We start from the raw sequence: 18,703 nt of genomic DNA on the forward strand, positions 1-18,703 counted from the left end.
TCGTGTACGATACAAAAAATTTAGCTCACCTGTAGTATATGTCAAACCACGTGGAACTTAAAAATCGATATATGCATACGTGATACATGAGAGAGAGAAAGGAATTCATTTTGGGGGGAGTCATCTCGATATGCATTGAAGTTCATTTGACGGGGAAGAATGAGATGAGATAGTCGAGTCGTAGAGTGAGGTAGCAACTAAACGTTTGAATGACTGTTGAGTCATGTTGACGGAGAAACTGCTTGAAGAATCCAAAACTCATTTCCAATTGAATATGGAGGCGACTTTCTTCATAGTTCGCTGACTATGACCTCAGTTTAATATGACTTTGCCGAGCCCTGATCACCATGATAAAATGAAATAAGCCTGGTGAATGCAGTCCATTACAGTATTATTTACACATTTGATATTATATCTGTCAGAGTCGTATGCTCTGGAATGAGTTGAGTTATGCAGCTCATCTGATTCACAAAAACTTTCAAACATACCGTAGAACTCGATTATCCTCGGAATATTATTCGATATCGAAAATCACGGATAATACAATAGAGCAATTCCAAATGAGGGGAAGGGGAAAACGGAAGGGGTGTAAGTGACATCATTGATTTCTCTCCATCGACTCTCTCTATTTTGGTCATGACTTAGCTGCAAACACATTTCCAGCTGTATTTGACAATGTGGAAGATAGGTCAGAACCTCATCTATCGGATTTTATAGCAAACTCAGATTGGAACGCTTTTGCAGTTGAGTTATTAACTAACGAAAAATATGCTGAAGAGCCGACCAATTCATTTGCACCCCTTTCCTTCTAAGCCCCTTAAATGAAATCGACAAATGACAAAACATGAGTATTTTTGATTCGAATGAAAGTTTGTATTCCGTTTGGGTTGGAGGAAATATGGATTTTCCACAGCATTTGGGAAATTTGGTGTAACTTTTGAAAAGGGCGTATCGATTTTAGTAAGAGAAATCTTTGATAATTTATATCTCAAAAACTATGATAATTACTACAAAACATTGTCTATGACTATAGACAAAAAATACGATGCAACACGATATTTTTCAACATGATTACTATATTTCTTTATTAAAAAAAATCATTGAACTTTGTTTCCGTAAGGTCGTGTACGCCAGTGACCAGATAATGTGAAAGCTAATACCAATACAAAAAAAACATTTTTTCTGAAAAAACCTTGCCTAGTCATACGTATTTGAAAACTTGCCACTCATAATACATTCAAGGTGTGCTATTTGGAATATGAATCTCAACTGGGTATTAATAAAAATGACGCATGTAAATCTACGTTGAGACGGCAAAGTTCCCCTAGGGACGTTGATTCAGTGCGGCTATTCATGAAGCATAAGCCGCACTGAATCTGATAAGAGATCCAAAAACGGTCGAGTGGTTGAAAAATTTCTCATTTGTAAAAATAGGTATGTTCGACAAGAACATACAACACAGAACCCGAGACCAAAATATTTCTATAAAGAATGGATAAAGGGTGAACACCTAATTATTTCAACACATATTGGGTTGGGGAAAAAGAAATGTTTCTGATCGAAATTTGACGCTTTATTTAACATACTTAAAACTATCCAATTTAAGTCAAATATGCGCCGTTTTGTTTGCAAACTTGTTGCCATTTAGAAGGCAACTTCATTATCCCCCCCCCTTATAAAACCCCCCCTCCTTATTTGCAAAAAAACTCAGACAGCCAGTTTTCGCAAGCCTCTTTTGAGGCCAACTTAGTATCACCAAGAGCGCTTTGCATGGACCGGAAGAGATGATAATCACTTGGAGCCAGGTCCGGACTATACGGTGGGTGCAATAGGACATCCCACCCGTAGCTTCTGGCGAGTCATCAAAGATGTGTGAGGCCGAGCGTTGTCCTGGTGGAAAACAACACCATTCCTATTGATCATTTCTGGCCGCTTCTGGTCAATCGCCTGCTCCAACCGGTCAAGCTGCTCACAGTAGAGAACCGAGTTGAGGGTCTGGCCATAGTTGAGCAGCTCATAGTGGATGATTCCCTTCCAATCCCACCAAACACACAGCAAAACCTTCCTGGCCGTCAATCCGGGCTTGGCGATGGCTTGGGCCGGCTCACCGCGCTTCGACCACGACTTTTTTCACTGTAGGTTGTCGTACGTGATCCACTTTTCATCACCAGTCACACACTTCTTCAAAAATGGGTCGAGTTCGTTCTATTTCAGCAGTGCATCGCAGGCGTTGATTCGGTCTAAACGATTTTTTTGCGTCAACTCGTGTGGCACCCATACATCCACCTTTTTTTTGGAATCCAATCTTGCAAATGATTCCGAACGCTTTTATGGTCTATACCCAGTTCCTGGCCAATCGAGTGAGTGCTCACATGCCGGTCTACTTGGACGATTTCAACGATTCTATCGGATTCCACGACAATTGGCCTACCAGTACGGGGTGTATCTTCGACAGCCACTACACCAGAACGAAATCGATCAAACCAACGCTGTGCTGTGCGAATCGTTACAGTATCGGGTCCATAAACTACACGATTTTTTTCGGCAGACTTCGTTGCAGCTTTAACTCGCAGGTAGTAAAAACGTAAAATATGGCGAATTTCTTGCTTGCTGGACTTCATCTTTGACGCGCTATAACTTGAGACTGAAAAGGACAATCAGAACACTGTCAAAATTTGTAACACAGATTGTCGTCTTTAAATAGCCGTATAGTATGACCCGATGCGATAAGTACAACACGAGATATGTTTAAGTGTTGCCATATATTGACAATATACGACATTTCTTTTTCCCCAACCCAATACAACTGGTTGTAACTTTTTTTCGGCAGGGTAGATATCAGACAAGTTATGCACAGCCTCTCTTTGAAGTGTATTGTTTACATTCTTTGAATTACGGGTGTATTTTGTTCCGGCCAAGGAAGGAATGAGTCAAATGAAGACGCGTGAAAATAAGTAGAAGGGTCTGAGCACGGACGGAAGATTGACGTAGGACTGTGATTTTTCAGAACAGTTATTTTAACTCTTTTGAAATTCCAAATAGTAGCCCTGAAAAGGGCAGTTTGTTATATGTACTCATAACCGTCAAACGGTTAGTAACGAACAAAAATAAGCTTCTGGCAGGAAGTTCAACTGTCTAACTGTAAAATATTAATTAATATCAGTGTGACGCATAACAGGGTGGAATGGTAGATGAAGTATATGTGGATCGGTAGACAAAAAATATATATCATCATTGATTACATTCAATAAGAAGTTTATGGGGAAGAAAAAAACAAGTTGTAAATACTTACGATTTCGTGATATTTTGAGGTAAAATACACAGGAAATCATGAAGTTGCATGATTTTTAATGGATAGCAATGGTATTGTATTTTTCTATTGTTTTATTCCTATTATTAGTCTTATTCTAAGGCAGTGGTATTCAACCTTTTTTGCTACATTCCCCCCTTTACGAAAATTAATCCCAGTACTTCCTCCCTATCAGTATTTTGTATAAAAGAAAGAACACAAACGGTTTTCTAGTCATACTCGCAACAAATTTGATTTTATACTTGTATCTAATTACAAGAAAAGGTATATAAAGTTTAGCAAATCAGTATGGCACCTGCACTTGATCTATTTCCGCCAAAATCGTAATTCTTGACCACGTTGTCGAAAAGCACACCTTATGTCATCTTCGATACCCACTCTGTTACGGTGTTTTATTTCTATCAGCATCATTGTGGGAAATCCAGATTCACATAAATACTACCCGAAAGACAACAACACTGGTAACGCTTATTTCGAATATCAGGTTAAAAATCGATCATAGATCGATCATCGATCGTAGATTGATGAGTTTGTTCTGAAATTGATTTCGTCATTGTCAGTCGGAAGGCATTTCAAGCCATGTCCAAATCTTGTTTTGGGATATGAAGAAAATTCGTTTCAAGTTTAACATGATGTAAAAAGTCTTGATAAATGCTGTACAATTTTCTTTTTTATGGTCTGTACTGTTTCGTCGTCTGTTCCATCATCATTCACTGACGAAAGTCTTTCAAATATTGCGAAGTTGTTAAATTAAACATTACATTTCAGATTTGGAAATGTTTGCCGATGATCGCAAATTTTAGCGTATCCAATAAAATTTTTGTGGCAATTTTTGCTGATCATTGTCATCTCCAAAGCGAAATGATTGAGCAATATCACCTTGCACAATTCCCCCCTTTTATTGACCAAATTCCCCACTTGAAAATCACTGTTCTAAGGCATCGGGAGCAACAGTTTTTTCGATGAAATAATGTTCATTTGCAGACTATCACAATCAAGTCGTATTGGTTTCAGCGCTCAATCTATCATAAAAGGAATTGAGTCATTGAGAATTATGAATATGAGTGATGAAGATTATTAATATTTCATTTCGTTTCATTTTTGTGATGCGATGAAGTGCCAATCTCAATAAGTCCTCGCATGATAATCGTTTCCATCCTCCTAGTATTGATATCATTTTTCGCTTTACAATTGCCCATGTTGCCGCAGCCCGGAAGACACTTGCCTAAGATGTTCGTCATTCCGAAGTTATTCGCTAACTGGACTACCTTCAACTGGACTTATCTATAACAGGGCGTACGTTAGCTGGGCTGCAAAGCAGTTATGTATCAATAATAGATGTCATCTTCAATTTGAAGTACAGGTCAGACTCGATTATCCGGAGTATTGATTTTTTTTTCACTCCGGATAATCGAATCCTCCGGATAATCGAGTAAAAAAAGTTTTTTTCTTCATTTGTTTTGTTTTGCATGTATTTTTCGTTTTTTGAAAATAAAAGAGGGATTTGATTTTTGATTCATCCCCTTGAAGTCAGAAAACACCTTTCTCACATGAAAAAAAATAATTTATCCAGATTCTCTTAGGAGGTGATAGACGATCATATTTGATGAAAAAAATCCTCCTACGCATATGTTCGAATTTCAACAATGACAGAGTTATAGAACTTTTTTTTTTGGTTTCGGACTCTGTTGCTTCAAACTGGCTCTACATTAAAAAGTACGCTACGGAAGACGATTCTGATGCTTTCATTCGAAAGATGAGAAAACTTAGTACAGGATATAGTAGTGGAACAACTAAATTAGTGAATTTTAATAACATTTTGGAAGTAAAACACTTAAAAGTTAATAATTATTAATGTGTATTATTAATTTTATCCTAAAAATTTATATTAAAAAAGATTGTTTCTATCAATTAAAATGAAGCTCTTCAACCGCTCCACAATTTGTTCTTTGAAGCACAACTTCTATCTTTATTAATTTGGCTGCAATATGGATACAAACAATTTCTGGTGAAAATTCAAGCAAAATATTCAAAAATCACGATTTTTACCCCACTGTACATGTAATAGTCACTTAAACTTCACCTTAACGTTGAAAAGTTACATTTCTTCATGAAATAAGCCATATTTGAAATATAAAAAAAATATTTTTTTCCAAACTGAATATGATCGAGTCCAATATTGTATATAATCGAATCACATATAATCGAGTCTGTATATAATCGAGTCCGACCTGTACTGTATTCTATTAGTCAAATCATTTCATTTGATACCAATATTGAGGGGATTGCAAAAAATACATAGTCGACCATTTGGTGGCGGCGACCTTTTCGAGTTTATGTTGTTCATAGTGTAGTGTATTCTCCAAATCAAGCCATTCGGCCATTTTTTCGCGGCGGCCAAATTGAATTTTTCAAGATCATGGAATACGCAGTTTTATAATGACAGTAGAATTAAATGTATGTTCCAAATTTCAGATCAATCATTCAACAGGCACGGGGTCAATTTTCTATTAATGTGGGAAAACCCAACAAACATTCAAACATACATAGAAACAGGTCAAGCTGAATGAAACCATTCAAAAAGCAATTAGTTGTTTGGGGACTGCGACCATCTTGAAATTGGATTTTTCTTTATCTGTTATGTTCTACTAGTCGAGAACTTTCTTCTGATACATTTTGGGCATTTTTCATAAACAACTGTGTTCTACTAGTCAAGCCTTTTCATTTGATACCCATATTGATGGGGTTCTGAGAAAATAGATAATTCGCCATTTTGTAGTGGTCGCCATCTTAGATTTGCATTTTCATAAATAACAGTATTCTACCAGTCAAACCCTTTCATTTGATACCTATATTGATGGGGTTGTGAAAAAAAAATATATGGCGCCATCTTGCGGTGGCGGACATTTTAGATTTGTATTTTTCATAAATAACTGTGTTCTACTAGTCAAGCCCTTTCATTTGATACCCATATTGATGGGGTTCTGAGTAAATATGAAATCCCCCATTTTGTAGTGGCCGCCATCTTGGATTTGCATTTTTCATCAATAACTGTATTCTACCAGTCAAGCCCTTTCATTTGATACCCATATTGATGGGGTTGTGAAAAAAAAAATGGCGCTATCTTGCGGTGATGGCCATTTTGGATTTGCGTTTTTCATAAATAACTGTGTTCTACTAGTCAAGCCCTTTCATTTGATACCCATATTGATGGAGTTCTGAGAAAATATGAAATCCCCCATTTTGTAGCAGCCGCCGCCTTGGATTTGTATTTTTCATAAATAACTGTGTTCTACTAGTCAAGCCCTTTCATTTGATACCCATATTGATTTTTTTTATATCCCATTTATTTATTTCAGGCTCATTAGCATTTTAGCTGTAACAGAGCCGAATTTTAATCGTGTACATGTCACATGGTTATCATATCTATAATTATAGCACATTACATTACACAGTTGCCATCCGCCAGTATTCCTTCTATACCATTGCATATGGTACATTTACACAGTAGCCATTTAGGCGTAAGAGTATTCTGTATTGTATTTTTCTTCCATTATCCAGTTAGACCATCGGACAGCGGAGAAAGTTGATTGATCATTGTTGAGCTATTTATAGAACAGCAGCCCGATGTGTCTTGCAGAGCAGAGCAGTTGTATGGATGAATCGATCTAATTTCGACCGTGGATCGATTCTCCATCGCTGATGATTGTTGCGTGGACGTAGCTATTCTGTAACAACACAAAGATGGTCCATGAGGGTCCTGAGTTTTGAACTCACGATCGATCGCTTACTAAGCGAACGCGCAACCAATGTGGCTACGGAGACCCCCTACCACCCCCCCCCCATATTGATGGAGTTCTGAGAAAATATGCAATCCGCCATTTTGTAGTGGCCGCCATCTTGGATTTGCATTTTTCATAAATAACTGTATTCTACTAATCAAGTCCTTTCTTTTGATACCAATATTAACTATTATAATATTAGAATTATTATATTAGGCTGTCAAAAAAGTCCTGCGGTATTTTTTCTGAATTTTCATTTGTTCATAAAAATAGTTACAATCATCTGTTTTAAGTCAAATATGCGCCGTTTTGTTCGATGACTTGGTCCCAACGAGATGCCAACTTCATAATACCTATGTTATAGAAGCTCGCTTCCTTATTGGCAAAAAACTCGGATAGCCAATTTTCACAGGCCTCTTTTGTGGCTAACTTCTGACTACCTAGCTCGTTCGCCATGGACAAAAACAGGTGGTAGTCACTTGGTGCAAGGTCCGGACTATACGGCGGATGCAAAAGAACCTCCCATCCGAGCTCCCGGAGCTTCTGGCGCGTCACCAAAGAAGTGTGTGGCCCGGCGTTGTCCTGATGGAAGACAATGCGGCCTCTGTTTATCAAAAATCTCCTTCATGAGTGCTACCTTCAAGCGGTCCAGTTGTTGGCAGTACAGGTCCGAATCGAGCGTTTGGCCATAGGGAAGCAGCTCATAATAGATTATTCCTTGACAATCCCACCAAACACACAGCAAAGCCTTCCTGGCCGTTAATGAGGGCTTGGCCACCGTCTGAGCCGCTTCAGCGGGCTTCGACCACGACCGTTTGCGCTTCACGTTGTGGTAAGTGACCCACTTTTCATCGCCAGTCACCATCCGCTTCAGAAACGGGTCGATTTTGTTGCGATTCAGCAGCGATTCACATGCGTCGACACGGTCAAAGAAGTTTTTTTGCGTCAACGTGTGTGGCACCCATAGATCGAGCTTCTTTGTGAATCCAAGCTTCTTCAAATGGTTAATAACGGTTTGATGACTTATCCCCAGCTCTTGGCCGATGCTACGGCTGCTACTATGCCGGTCTTTCTCGGATAATTCAGCGATTTTGTCGCAATTTTCGACGACAGGCCTTTCGGAGCGCTGCGCATCTTCGACGACTTCTACACCAGAACGAAAACGTTGAAACCATCGTTGTGCGGTGGAACTGTATCGGGTCCATAAACTTCACAAATTTTATTGGCAGCTTGAGATACATTTTTGCCTTTGTCATAGTAGTACTGTAAAATATGGATTTTCTCTTTATTTTGCTCCATATTTGCGACACTATAACTCACGAACGACTTAACCAAACAAAACACTGTCAAGGACTATATTATAGCACGCAAAAATACCTTTCGAACAAGCTTTAGTATGACTCGATACAATGAATACAACTAGAACTACGCGCTTACAACGACACCTCGCGGAAATACCGCAGGACTTTTTTGACAGCCTAATACAAATTATTCAAAATTTCCGAAAATCAAAAATAAAATACTCCGGATAATCGAGTCTAAAATTCCGGATAATCGAATCCCGGATAATTGAGTCCGACCTGTATTGCTTTTGCTGTTTTTCAGTCCAGTTAGCGAGTAAAATTCGATAATTGTTTTGATTTTCGGCCCAATTGACGAACAATCACTGGGTGACACTTAAAGTCTGCTTCATTTAATATTGGAACAAATTCTTTTGCTCATAGTGGCGCTCCTAGTGGACGGATTTGGAAACTTTTTTCACCCACGTGTCGGGAAATTCATTACCTTTCACCATGTATTTATGTCATAACACCAAACGATAGCATTTTGTAAACAACCGCCATGGAAGCCGAACGGAGAGATAAAATTGTGCACAGTTTTCTTGAAAATCCATTGTTGTCGGCATCTAAGCTAGCTAAACAGCTTAAAATGCCCAGAAATACCGTATGGCCTTTATCAAGCAGTACAAGGAAACATTGACGACGGCTCGGAAGCCGCATTCGAAGCGTCGGAGTGGAACTGTCGACCGGAAACTGCGTGGGAAAGTCATCAAGGCCGTCAAGAGGAATCCCAATCTTTCAGACCGCGATTTGGCCAATAAGTTCCAGGCCGCTCACAGTACGGTGTGACGAATTCGTCTCCGGGAAGGAATAAGGTCATTCCGAGCCAGCAAACAGCCAAATCGGACGCTGAAGCAGAACAATGTGGCCAGAATCCGTGCTCGAAAGCTGTACGACCAAGTTCGACGGATGTATTCTGATGGACGATGAGACCTACGTGAAGGCGGACTTTGGGCAAATCCCAGGTCAAAAATTTTATTTGGCGACGGCTCGGGGGGATGTACCTGCAAAATTGAAGTTCGTGTTTGCGGATAAATTCGCCCGCAAGTACATGATTTGGCAGGGGATATGCAGTTGTAGACAGAAAACCAAAGTCTTTCTCACTGACAAGACAATGACATCAGAAGTCTACAAAAAAGAGTGCCTACAGAAACGGATTCTGCCGTTTATTCGTGCCCACGACCGTCCAGTAATGTTTTGGCCGGACCTCGCAAGCTGCCATTACAGCAAAACGGTTATGGAATGGTACGCAACGAACGGGGTCAGCGTAATACCGAAGGACCTCAACCCCCCAAACTGCCCCCAGTTCCGGCCGATAGAGAAATACTGGGCAATCACGAAGCGGAGGCAAAGGGAAAACTTGTTAGGAACATGACTCAAATGAAGAACTGGTGGAATCAAATCGCCAAAACGGTGGACGAAAAGGGTGTGCGCCGCCTAATGTGCCGTATTACGGGAAAAGTACGAGAATTTCTTCGAAACAGCAATGAATATTTTTTTTTTATGAAAGAGTAATGAAAATCCTACATTTGTATGAAAAACAAATTATGAATTCGTTAATAAATGACTGAACTACACGCAATTGTTTGTGTTCCAATATTAAATGAAGCAGACTTTATCTTGGTGCTTTGAAGAAATCTTGCATGAAAGGGTCTGGTCGGGAAAGGGAGTAAAAAGTGCCCCCAAACCAAATCACCAGCTGTATGGCAAATATTGTATAGGATATTAAATAAGAAATTTTGGCAAATTTAAAAAAAAACACTGAATGTGCATCTTACTACGGTGTATCAAGAAAAATTATCAAAAAAAAAACACAATTTTGTGTTGCATACAACATTCATGGGAACGAAGTTGAAAGAAAGAATGCATAATACATGATTTACCTTGGCAACCGCTCGCAAAACATACCTCTTTTATTTGTTAAGTTGCTCACATGTTCTATTATTTCCACTGTTGAAATAATTGCTGGAAAAAATTGACGTCTAATGGTATATGTTATAACACTAGCTGACCCGGCGAACTTCGTCCCGCCCAAAATTTATTTTTCGTTATCACATCAACGTTTTTTTTTACTAAGCGCACGTTCATGAGTCCAATCGCTGAACTGTTCATTGATTGGTCTTCTAATCTACGCTTTAAAATTATCTTTTACTATAAAATTTCAAACTCGACATATAATATCAGATTATTTTCAGACACAATTCTCGTGAAAGATTTTTCATCCACTTGCAAATAGAGGTAAACTTCGATATAACGTACATTTCACTTTCAAAATTGTACGTTGTATCGAATTGTACGTTATATCGAAGTATAATAAAGTACTCACAAACGTAGTCTATAATGCATTATTGTGTTGCTGTTTTAGTAAAGTTAATGAATATCTTCAATCAGAAAACGAAGCCAGCCTTTCTTATGATGTTTCCCTTCGTACTGTTGATTAAAGCTTGTTTCATTTAGAATCCTGAATCACAAAACCAGCTGTATTTCGGGATTGATTGAAGGTACAAAACTTGTTTTAGCATCACAATACAGATAATTCATTGTTCTATCAGAAAAAAAATATTAATTTTTTTTTCCTTTACACTTTGGAAATGTGTACGTTATATCGAGTGACGTTATATCGAAGGTACGTTATAACGAGGGTACGTTATATCGAAGGTTCCCTGTAACATGTTTCTCCGTTACATGGAATAAATGTTTGATACAAAAAATATGATAGAATGAAGACCTAAATCGGACAACTCCTTTCTCGAGTTTTGCTCTTATCTGTCCAAAATGAACTGACCTAACAATCAGTTCATTTTGGACAGTTGGAAAAAAAAATGCCGGTAACATAGTCTGAGTCTACAAACGCATACAGTGATACAAACTCGTAATCGTACTCCACCGTGCAAATCTCTCTTCCCTTCTTTTGAAAGTCGAACACAAAGTTTCAGAACATTCTATTTAGATTAAGTCATAGTGTCATATGATAGTTAAAAGGTTTGCTATCTGTTTTCAGAATAATAGTTTTTATTTCTGTAAGAATCGAGAAGTATGTGCGAATGTATGAAAATTGACTCAAACTCATAATCGTACTCTGGTTGAAATTTCAACTCGATTCGTAAAGCGTTAATCAATTTCAGGATTCCATCATTAGTATGGTATCCCTTGTTCATTGCAACTATCTTTAGCTGTCTTTAGTCATTATCTACGAGTTTTTTGGTGCATTCGGAAGGAATATTCATCCATTTTTTGATCAAGTGGTTTTAAAAATCGTTATTTTTAGAAATTTGATGATTTCTAAATTTCCTACACAGATGACTTTCATATTTTTTAACTGGGATTGGTGCTGGGAGATTGGGAACAAGTATCAATAACTTTTGAGCAATTATAATGTAACCATGTGCGAACTATATGTGACATGTGCTTAGGGTCATCGTCTTGGTAAAACTTGAATCCTCGATTCAATCTCATTTTGTTCACACTTTGCTACATGTTTTTCTTTGGTGTGTACAGTTAAACATTCTGACCCAATACACCATCGATGGAAACCAAATTACCCCCTACATGCACCCTCATACCATCCCTCCACCACCAACATGTTTATACGTTGCTTTCAGATTTTTATGCTCAATTCATTGTTCGGCTTCCTCGATACGAAACGACAATCATCAGAGTCAAAAATATTAAATTTCGACTCACACACGGGAATAACATCTTCCTAGTAAGACATGGGTGTGTTTCAGGCTGTTTGAAAAAAAAAAATGGAAATTGGAGTTACTGATTTATTTTACCGTTGAACGGTTTTCCGTCTGTGCTCGGACATTCAAGATGTTCTTCCTCGGCACATTACAAACTTTTTTTTTGTTCAATTTGATTTTCATCGATGGTGTATTGGATCAGAATGTTTACTTGAACATCCTAAAAAAAAACATGTAGCAAAGTGTGATCAAAATGAGATTGAATCGAGGATTCAAGTTTTTCCAAGACAATGACCCTAAGTATAAGTCACATATAGTTCGCACATGGTTACATTATAATTGCTCAAAAGTTATTGATACTTCTCCCCAATCTCCCACCATCAATCCCAGTTAAAAAATATGGAAGTTATCTGTGTAGGATATTTAGAAACCATCAAATTTTCAAAAACAACGATTATAAAATCCACTTGATCAAAAAATGGATGACTATTCCTTCAGAATACACCAAAAAACTCGTAGATAACGGCTAAAGACAGCTAAAGATAGTTGCAATGAACAAGGGATACCATACTAATGATGGAATCCTGAAATTGATTAACGCTTTATGAATCGAGTTGAAATTTCAACCAGAGTACGATTATGAGTTTGAGTCAATTTTCATACATTCGCACATACTTCTCAATTCTTAGAAAAATAAAAACCATTACTCTGAAAACAGATAGCAAACTTTTTAACTCTCACATGACACTATGACTTCATCTAAATAGAATGTTCCGAAACCTTGTTTTCGACTTTCAAAAGAAGGGAAAAGAGATTTGCACGGTGGAGTACGATTACGAGTTTGTATCACTGTACGTTTTAAAAAGAAATGACATAGACATTCAAATAGCGAAGCTCCAAGACAGTATCGCATATTGTACCAAATCGAGTCACGCACTATGAGCGAAGAGTTTAATCCATCGCGGCGAGTCACGTTCGCCACATTGCGGTACACTACACCGATGAAAAATTGGGTGTGTTCCCTCGCCAACGGCGGCATTAACGTGTCACTCAAACCAACCACCTTCTGCTCGGAGGTGATGTTTGATTGCCGTCCACTTGATGATCAAGTATGTTGTTTCGCTCGCGCGAATAGCACAGCACACGAGCACATCGAAACACGTCCAACCTCTCCTAACGGCCAGCCGATGGGTGATTTCTGAACAACAATGCTCAGTGCTAGACAATTAATGCGGCAACCGTCTTGACAGAATCATTCCACCGGCCGCGGTAACCTCACTAAGAAGTTGAATTGTGTGAAGTTATTCAAAAACATAGCTTAAACTGCTAGCAATCAAAGAGGAAACGAGTCGTTTCTCATTTCCTCTATAGATGTTTTTAACACTTTTCCTCTATATACAATATACACTGCAGTGCACTCGCGCTCTGTGGAACTCCACAACAACAACAGCTTCAGAAGAAAAAAATCAATCTGTCCGAAAGCAACTCCAAAACCGGTATGTAACGAAGACAGCGAACAGCGGAAGCAGAGGAGAAACAAGAGGGCACGAAAATGATGAGACGTGCCAACCGATTCTGCGATTTGCCTCTCGTGCTCTTCGCTGGAAATATGGGAGTGACAGATTTGGAATTTGCTTTGTGACTAATTACGCTTCGCCTCCTTCTAAACAAGGACGCTGGGAGCGCGTGCCAAAGGTTAAATGAGGACAATTGACGTTTCTAGAAAAGAAAACACCTAAAAGGATTTGAATCATTCTTAAGTGGTGTCACACGAGCGGTGCCATCCTTTGGACGCCAGCAGCGCATGTTTGCAGTGGCTGGGAACATTTGTTGTTATCATTTTGAACATCGTGTTAATGAACATCATAAAACATCATAAAAAGTATGCGATTTTCGCAATTTTTTTTTCAACGAGGAAACAAACGAAAAAAATGGTGTCAATTGGACTGTCTTCTGAACAGCCGCAACCGGTTTGTTGAACCCTTGCAGCTAAAACCTTGTAAACTGCGAGTGCGAGTTCTACAAGTGTTTCCAGTCGCTCGATTTCAACCAATGATTTTTTAACGTAATCTAGGATGTCATGGCATCGTACGTAGGATTTTTTGCAAAACATTGATTTTTGACGAAATGCCGACATTTTTTGTAAAATTGTTGCGTTTTTGTCTCAAAAATCGAGACTAAAACATTCACCAAAATTTTATTTTTCAAAATATCAAAAAAATCCTACGTACGCTGACAGGAAAATTGGCATATTAAAAAAAAAATAGACTTGATATTTAGAAGAAAAAAATATCTCAATATCCAAAAGGCATATCTACCCGAATTTTTAAATTTCATTTAAAAAATTCCAGCCTTCAAATAATATTGTTTAAGTTTGAAGTTTTCTCAGGTCATCTCATAAATCATAAAACAATTTTTTGAATGTTTTGTTTTGAAGAAGATATTTGCTATAAAGTTCAACATTTTGTCTAAGAACTTTATACCAGCTATCTTCCATTTGCCGCAAAAGGATCGAAAATTTGACGAGAGGCTTTAAAGTCACAACCTTTTGAAAATTGTTGTATTCGGAAAGTCGATGAAACAGAAAAAAAACAATATGGGGCAAATATAGGTGAACCCGAACACTATCTTTGCAGGGCTGCTGTTCGGCAAACTTGCAACATGCTCTACCCATCGCACCGTAGAGTTGTGCTAGTTCGTGGTTCATTCTCCTTCTCCATACTCCGTTTTCCTGTACACCACCGTATACAGTGATAGACATTGGTTTGCCGCACTTGGAAAAAAATTGAAACACTTACAAAACAACAAGGAATGTTCTTTTTTTCGGGATACTTATTTGCTGTAGTGGTAGTATATTTCAGTCAATTTTATTGGAAGGACGCGCGTCACAATCACACACACACAAGGCGGCATCGGTGGATATAAACATTCAAACGTCGTTTTTTTCCCGAGACATACGTTTAGCCGCAGGGCATAAAAATCAGGTTTTCGCATAATTACCAAGCCTTTATCTGTCTTTTTTGAAAAAATACTTGGGAATGTTCAATTTACAAGGTAAATATTAGATGTGCAACGTAAGAAGTTGGTCAGATTAGTGGTCTACGTAGAATTGAAGGGATTGGCGAAAGGTATTCTATTGCAGGGAGAGGGGCGGAAAATAATAAAGATATTCAGTGAACAAAAGTTTTCTAATCGCTCGATCGTAACAAAAATTGGTCGATCTGAGAAAGTGGTACGGAATTTCTTTAAATAGTGCCTGAAATATGGGATATAACGACCAACAAATGGGAACACCAAAGTTACTTTGCGTCTTAAAGGTCGAATAAGACACGAAGCAACCAAGAAACGATGTCCTGCTCATACATTAAGGCAGAATCGGTTGTTCCAGTAACGAAAAGGCATATTGCGCGCATCTTGAACGAGTCACCAAACATAATGTGGAAAAAACTTCAAGGGAAGCCGAAACTGACTGCCACCCATAAGCAGAACCATCTCATTTTCGCCCATGGAATGGAAACTAGAATGGAGAAATGTTGTATTTTCCGGCGAAAAAAGTTCAATTTGGATGGTCCGGACTGTAACAGTTGCTATTGGTACAATTTAAGTCGACGGAATGTCGTGAGAACGAAGCGAAACTCTGGGGGCGGAAGTTTGACAATGTGGGGAGCTGTTTCCTATCACAGCAAACTTCCCATTTGTTTCATTTTCACCCGAATGAACTCCGAAAAGTATCTTCAATTACTGGAGGACGTTTTGATTGGCCATATTGAGAATAACGCCACCGAGGATATCGTTTTTTCAGCAGGATAATGCATAGATCCACGTTTCCAAGCAATCGAAGGCATGGTTTGCTGGAAAGGACATTCCGCTTCTTGAATGACCTGATTGCAGTCGATTGCAATCCCATAGAGAATCTATGGAGAATCCGAGATGGTCTATGCAAACGGATGACAATTTGACAACATTTCCAGCCTCAAGGTAGTAATTCAGGAGTGTTGGGCTATAATCAATATGGCAACACTTAAAAAGCTGTCTGACTCGATGCCAAAACGAGTTTTCAAAGGGACCTGAAATGCAGGTGGACATACTAAATATTAGCTACCGATTGGACTCGAAATTTGCCGCACAAATTTTTTTTTATTGAAATTTTAGGATGCGACTAAACGAATGTCCACCCTGATTCCACATATTTCAATTACTTAGAAAACAATAAGTGAATTTATACTTTTTTTTTAAATGCATTCGATGAAAATGCACATTCGATGAAATGTTTTGTCTTTTATGAACAAAACTGTACAAATAATTGACTTATTTTTAAAAATATTCAGGAAACATTGGGTGCTGCTAAACGAATGTCTACCAATGCAGTGGTTCTGAGCACTCGGCGTTCGAAAACACCAAGCGCATGTGAGTGCCCATAGAGAACAACCGGTTGAATTAGGGATTTGTACATGGTACACGTCGTACGGGGGGTCGGAGTTTGTTGGACGTCAAAAATTTGCGGAGCCCGTAGTAGGCACGACTTCCATTAACTATGCGTCTTCGAATTTCACGGCTGTTGTTGTTGTCAGTTGTTATCAACGAGCCAAGGTAGACAAATTCTTCCACCACTTCGACCTCGTCGCCGTGGATCACAACACTACTACCAAGAAGAACTCTGTTGCGATCAGTCCCTCCTGCTAGCATGTATTTAGTCTTAGACGCATTGATCCCAAGCCCAATCAGCCCTTCCAGCGCCACGTTGAAGAGCAGACAGGAGAGTCCATCGCCTTGTCGAAGTCCCCTGTGAGTCTCAAATGATTGCGACACCTCACCTGAGATCCACACACTGCACCGCACACCGTTCATCGTTGCCTGAATCAGTCTTGTCAGCTTTCGAGGAAGCCGTGTTCCTCCATAGCTGTCGTAGGTCGATTGTATCGTATGCGCCCTTGAAGTCAACGAAGATGTGGTGCGCAGGGACCTGATACTCGCGGCGCCTTTGTTAGGATCTGTCGCAGTGTAAAAATCTGGTCCGTCGTCGAGCAACCGGGCATGAATCCGGCTTGATAACTTCCCACAAATCTACTTACTATTGGCGATGGACGGCGAAAGAGGATCTTAGACAGAATTTTGTAGGCGCCATTCAGGATTGTGATGGCACGATAGTTTCCACAATCCAGCTTGGCACCTTTTTTATACATGGGGCAGATTACCCCGTCCTTCCACTCCTCTGGTAGCTGTTCTGTATTCCTGATCCTGACTATCAACCGGTGCATACATTCTACAAATTCCCCCGGACCTCCCTTGAAGAGCTCCGCTACGAGGCCTTGCTTACCAGCTTCTTTGTGGTTCTTTAGCTGATTAATGGCATCCTTACATTCACTGTGCCCGCGGCACAAAGCCTTCCGCAATTCTCGAGAACGATAAAGCAGCTCCATCTCCTCACACTCTTCCTCTTCCAGACTGATTGTGTTCTTCGGGGTTAAGATTCTGTGGGTTCAGGTTCTCCTGATTTATATTTTTCGGAATAAGATATTTCTGATTCCAATTAGCCATATTAAAATTCTCAGAATACACATTCTTGAGTTTCAGATTCATCGGATTTAGATTCTCCGTATCAAAAAAATCCGGACTAGAATTCTACGGATTTAGATCCTCCGTATTAAAACTCTGCGGATCCCGATTTTCTGAATTCAAATTCTTCGGAATCGGATTTTTCCGATTCATAGTTCGGATCAGGCTTCTTTGTTTTCAAATTTTCTGGATTCGGAATCTTCTGATTCAGTTTTCTTCCGGATTATAATTCTTGGGATTCAGTTCTTCCTGACTCAAATGTTTTGGGTTCAGACACAGATACATCGTACTAATACTCCCCGGAATCTATTCTGGGGTTTCATATTGTACGGATTGAGATTTCCGAACTAAGAGATGTCTCTGGACTTATAGCGAATTCATTTTTGTTCAGTTTCAACCCCAGTGCCACACTAACTGCTGTCAAAATGTTTTTTATTCACTCAGTTTCAATCTAGTGTCGCACTAGGTTCACCCCGAAAGCTGTTAGTTTCGCATTGAGATGTTTCACGGGTTAGCACTCGGGTTCACCAATACAACTATACAGGACTGTCAAGTTCCGAGTATTGTTTTGGAAAATCTAAAAATAAAGGCTATGAAAATGGAAACCCTGCTGCTTTTGCTTTTGTATTATTGGAATCGTAATCCAATTCGGATTCTGATTTTGAAGAGTATATTTGCGTAGACGGCATTAAGCCTCATGTGCTTTCATTGGGAGGCGAAAATTATCATGGATATTCAGGAGGAATAAATATGCTATTAACGTATCGAATATTTATTTTATGTGATGAAATAAGAGGGTTCTTTTCCGATATCGCAGAAACATTGAACAAAAACTGTGTCTAATGATTATTTTATGTTATAATAGTAATTATTTGTGGAACAAACAGGAAATGCATCGACAAATGGTTAAGTGAGTGTCAGGACTACATGTGTTAGGTAATCAAACAATATGAAGTAGAAAATTTCATTCAAACTTTTAAATTTTTATACTGCACTTGACCCCTCCTGATCTGATAGAAAATAATTTACCTC

At 38.9% G+C, this 18,703-nt stretch overlaps 1 protein-coding gene across 1 annotated transcript in view; it reads left to right on the plus strand.

Moving 5' to 3' along the window:
• LOC129764476 (protein 4.1 homolog) overlaps positions 1-18,703 on the plus strand; it is a 146,226-nt gene that overhangs the window by 1,778 nt on the left and 125,745 nt on the right.

The sequence above is a fragment of the Toxorhynchites rutilus genome, chromosome 2, assembly GCF_029784135.1.
Source record: "Toxorhynchites rutilus septentrionalis strain SRP chromosome 2, ASM2978413v1, whole genome shotgun sequence".
NCBI classification, from domain to species: Eukaryota; Metazoa; Arthropoda; class Insecta; order Diptera; family Culicidae; genus Toxorhynchites; species Toxorhynchites rutilus.